The sequence below is a fragment of the Octodon degus genome, unplaced genomic scaffold, assembly GCF_000260255.1.
Source record: "Octodon degus isolate 3935 unplaced genomic scaffold, OctDeg1.0 scaffold00060, whole genome shotgun sequence".
NCBI lineage: Eukaryota > Metazoa > Chordata > Mammalia > Rodentia > Octodontidae > Octodon > Octodon degus.
The window spans coordinates 2,968,566-2,973,961 of NW_004524636.1; the positions used below are offsets into that span (position 1 = coordinate 2,968,566).

The 5,396-nt window shown below is 38.3% G+C and overlaps 1 pseudogene; it reads right to left on the reverse strand.

Annotated features, from left to right (window-relative positions):
• Nucleotides 1–3,504: 3,504 nt before the first annotated feature.
• LOC101574389 lies at nucleotides 3,505–4,685 on the reverse strand (annotated as a pseudogene).
• Between the last annotated feature and the right edge of the window lie 711 nt (nucleotides 4,686–5,396).

A 5,396-nucleotide genomic window follows, 5' to 3' on the forward strand; every position in this document is an offset into this window, starting at 1 on the left:
CACATTCTGAGGGTGGCAAGATAGCTAAGCAGACTGAGCGCTTGCTTAGGCAAGCTCAGGGGCCCTCCCTAGCACTGCATGCCGTGCCCGGTCCATCCACAGGGCATGCTGAGCCAGAGACGGAGTGTGAGCATGGTGGGTACAGCTAATTTTAATTAAAACTAAAAAGAGAAATAAAATATCACATTCAACCTCATAAATATGTGAAATATTTATTGCACATGTTAAATTACAATTACATGTTGAATGTGTTATAATTACCTATTAAACAAATTTTTTTAATGTTTAAGGAGGTGGAAATGCTAACTACCTTGACTTGATCATTACAAATTGTATGCAATGTCAAATTACCAAATGGTAGCTCATAAATATGTACAAATAAAATGGTAACATTTAAAAAATCAACATTTAAGGGGTTGGGGGAGATGGCTCAGTATAATAAGAGCTTCCCTGGCAAGCGCAAGGGCCTGAGTTCAATCCCTGGTTCTGAAAAAAAAAATCAAAATGAGCTTATTGTCATACATGTCAGCAACTCTAAACAATGCTTTTGGTAAAATTCTTTCCTCAAAATTCTATTGTTAGGCCAATTTCTTTTTTTAATATATATTTTATTCATTTTAATGAGGAAAAAAGATAAAATAGCAAGGAGACAGTTTCAAAACAGGTTAGTAGGACAGTTGCAATACTACATTGTGTAGTGCTGTCTTCATACTAGTTATTCAGAGGAAAAGATGTAGCAATTATATCATGTCTAAGCAACATTAGTACTAACCTTTCTCAATGAACTAAGAGAAAGTAGCTGTATATCCTAACTATCTTGTATATACATGCGTATACATATATTTTTCCACTACAAAATGATCCTTTATTTATATTCTCCTTTTTTGTTTTGTTTTATTAGAGATGGGTGTTCCATTGCAGTTGGAGAAGCTGTATTTGGAGAAGTCTTTGAAGGACCTTTTCACACTTGAAGTCAGTCTAAAGTATGTAGGTGCTTGAATTCAACAAAATACCCCAATATAGTCCAATAGTCCATATCAGTAGTGAGTTATCAGTAGAACTAGAAATTGTCAGAAGCTGTTGACTTGAGCCTTTTACAGCTCAGCATATTAATATGGCATTACTTTTTATACCTCATGGTTATACTTTTCTGCTGGAACATTAAGACCAAGTTAAAGCAAGACTTATATAATTAAATATGTAACTTTTGTATCTGACAAGGTCAGTCAAATCCCCTCAGGACTTACCCCAAAACCATGTACATCACCTTGAATATCTTTTGTCAATGTCAGCCATCTAGATGACTCACAGCCATTGCTTGACCAATTCTCTCTCAGTGAAAGTCTGAGAGAATTTTCTCTCTAGATGACTCTCCTTAAGCGCACTCTACATCATCGATCACTTTCCTCTGTGGTCCCATAATCTCCTTGAACAGAAAATTCAGGACACCACTGAGTTACAGGATGTCACAGCACAGGTTCTCCTATGTTGAGTCCCTACTGACCTTGAAGGGCTAGGACCAAAATATTGGCTATCCTTATAGTCCCTCTATTTCTCTAATTTTTGGTCTGCAACCTTTAGTTGTTAAACATCTGGAAGAAAAACTTAATGATATTATTACACTGTAACAAAGGTAGTTGAGCTTAACAACACTGTCTGTCTGTGAAATGCCTTAGACACAACATAGAACTATTTTCCAAGAACCATGCACATTCTAAAATTTAAATCCCTATATAATGGTGTTATGGTTTGTGTATAGGTTTCCCCCTAAAGCCTCATGCAGTCTTGGGGTGGCTTCTGGAGTTTGTGATTGATTACAGCAGATATGGATGCTGCACCTGCCCTGGGGCAGGTAATTTGCATTACAAAGTAAGGTGGGAAGAGAAGCCAGCTGCTTAAGCTGCTGCTACCTCTCCCTTGTCTTTACTCTTGTTCTTTGCCACCGCCATGAAAGGTTGCCCTCTGCCATGTGCTGCTCTGCCTTGGAGCCAACTGAGTATGGACTGAAACCTCCAGTAGCTGTGAGCTAAATAAACCTTTCCTTCCTTCAATTTGGGCGTCAGGTATTTGTCCCAGCAATGAGAGAAGAGCAACTAAGACAAATGGGAAAAAACAATTACACATTTTTACACAGAAATTTAGAAATCAAACCATATACAACATTGTAGCAGGACAATCCTATGATGTTTGTTCTTATCTTATTTTCTTTTATTACTTTTTTTAACAAACATTTACTTTAAATAGAGCATATCAATAATTGATATGACCTTATAAGAAGTGTGCATTTAGAAGACCAAAATGACAGGTATTTCAAGCATGGTTTTAGTACTACACATTTTATCCTCAGTGTAGTTGCTTAGTTAGCAGATATCAGCACATAAGTTAGTCAGGGTGAGAATTCTACCCATTAGCTGCTATTTTCAAAAACCTCTTGGAGATTCTTAGGATCATGGCCTTAACCATCTTGTTTATATAAATGTATGGTTTTGCCCCTGCCATACTTCCTAACTTTTCTCCTTTATCTCTCTTTGCTCTTTAATCCCTAAGTTCTCACTTTCCATTTAACTGTGTTATGCCTTTCAATTTTTATTTCCTCTTTTGAGTGCTTACTCTATGTAGACAATATATTTACACATGTGGGTCTGGTTTATTTCACTTATGAGTATACCTTCAAGTTTCATCCACTTATATATGAAAGCTTCAAGTTTATTTTTCTTTATAGCTGAGTAAATACTACATTATATAAAAACACCACATCTTTTTCATCCAATCCTCAGGTGATGGGCATTTTGGTTGTTTCCAAGATTTGGATATCAAAAATTGTGCTGCTATAAATGTAGCTGCACATATATCACTATGATATGATGTGTTCAGTTCTTTTGGGAAAATTTCCAGAAGTGGATAGCTGGATTGAATGGGATTTCCAGGTCTAGTTTTCTAAGGAATTTCCACACTGATTTCCACAATGGTTGCACCAGTCTACAGTCCCACCAACAGTGGAGAAGGGTTCCTTTTTACCCACAGCCTCTCCAACCTTCCCTGTTGGTTGATTTCTTTATGATAGCCATTCTTTCTGGAGTGAGATGGTATCTCAGTGTTGTTTTAACTTGCATTTCATGGATGGCTAGTGATGTGGAGCATTTTTTCATATATTTATTCTCTTCTTTAATTTCATCCTCTGAGAAGTATATGTTCATCTTGGATGCCCATTCCTGGATTGGGTCTTTAAATTTGGGGGCCATAGTGGTTTTTTTTTTTTAGTTCTGTATAAATTCTAGAGAGAAAACTTTTGTCTAAATTCTTTTTTTTTTTCCACATGTAACCCACTATATTAACATAAACTGAGACGCTTTTGAACTTTGTAGCCATTAATAACTCAGACACATAGGAACATGCCAGAGTAAACTGAAAGGCTCTCTTTGTTGCTTGAGAGAGTAAGAGGAGGGTGGGAGAACACCATTACTTATCAAAGGAGGCCCGAGAAGCCACTGCAGGACTGCAGTCTCACAGCTCCTCTCTTTCTTCCAACTTTCTTCCAATATCTTCCATGATTTGCTCCAGGTCCAGCTCAGTGGAGGCTTCATCTTCAAGGAAGACACTGCCAAGCTCCTGAATCAGCAGCTCGTGGGGTCCAGCTCTTTCTTTTCCCTCCAAAGGAAGGGCCCTATGATGAGCTGGTGGACTGAGGCCCTTCGGCACCATTCTAGCTTCCTTTTCCTCAAACAGGACGATTGCTGAAGTCTTGCTTTGGGGAACTTGAAATCTTTTCTTAGGTCCTGGCTGGTCCAGACCTGGGTTCCCAGGCCTGCCTTCCTTTTCCATCATGGGTACAGTGCACACTGTGGATTCACTGTGCAGATATCGCTTGGTTCCCTTCTTTTTCAGGATCTTGTCTTGTCCATCTGACATGCCTTTCAGTTTGGGGTTTTTGGTCTTCATCTTGGCTGACTAGGGACCAGGAAAAGTTGGTTCTTTTTTCTCTTTCTCCTCCACCTCTGACTCATTGTCTTCTCTGTCCACGTTGGACTCAGGGCTGTTAGCCCAGGCAGCATTAAGTCTTGTTTTTCTTCATTGCTGTCAGATCCACAGTATCGGTTCCAGAAGTCAAATAAGTTAACCCGATCCTCAATGTCAGTCTACTCTGCTTTATGAGCCATCATTATGGCTACTTCCAGTTTCTGAATCTAGTCCTTGTTCCTGCACTTTTTCACTCCTGTTTGCTCCAGGGACAGCTCTTGGAAATTCTTTAGCATGTTCACTGGAATCCAAGCATGAGAAACTGTTTCTCAAAAAAATGTCACATGGTACTTAGATGGAAGAGAATCAAAATGAGATGCAAAAAGAAAATACTCCAAGTCAGGATCAGATTCTACCATGCCTGGCAACCATGGGTAACCATATTGCTTGGCCCAGATGATGCATCCTGGGATATAGGAGGCATAGACCACTTCACTCTCATTCCCTGTCCAGGTCTCCTCAGGAATATCACAGCAATTATAATCCAAGTCTGTATTCTGGTGACAGAACCAATTATCTGGGAGAAATGAGGGGTCAATGTTCCTACACAGCCACCTCCATTTTCTACATTTTGGAGAGGAACACTGAACCCAGACTACACAATGACCAAAACTATCTCTCTTTCTTTTTTTTGTCTGATCCTTGGTCTGAGAATGATTCCACAACATGTCCTTTAACTAAATTCTTATTAGTTATTTTTTTTCCAAATTTGTGGGTTGCCTTTTCACTCTATTGGTAATTTCTTTTGACATGCAAAAACTTCTAAATAAGTTGCTAATTCTTTCAAATATTTCCTGTGCAGTTTGGTTTTTGTTCATGAATTGTTTGCCTACCCTTATGTCTTCAAGATTTCCACCTACTTTCTCTTCCAGGAGATTTAGTGTTTCTGTTTTAATGTTCAAATCTTTAATCTATTTTGACTTTAGTGCATAGTGAGAGACTTGGGTCAAGTTTTAGTTCTCAGCACATAGAGAGTCAGTTTTTCCAGCACCATGTTTTAAAGAGGCTGTCTTTCTTCCAGTAGGTATGTTTGGACTCTTTGTCAAAGATAAGATGTCTGAGTGTGTTTGTAATTGCACCTGCATCTTCTAATCTATTCTACTGATCCTCACATCTATTTTTTGCCAGTACCATGCTGATTTTATCATAGTAGCTTTGTAGTATAATTTCAAGCCAGGAATTGTAATGCATCCTGCCTTATATTTGTTGCTTAGGATTGCCATTGCTATTCTAGGTCTTTTCTGGTTCCAAATAAATTTTAGGAATGACTTCTCTAGATCTGTGAGGTGTGTTGGTGGTAATTTGATAGGGATTGCATTAAATCTGTATAATAATTTTGGAAATATGGCTGTCAATGTTAGTTCTTCCTATTCAGGAGC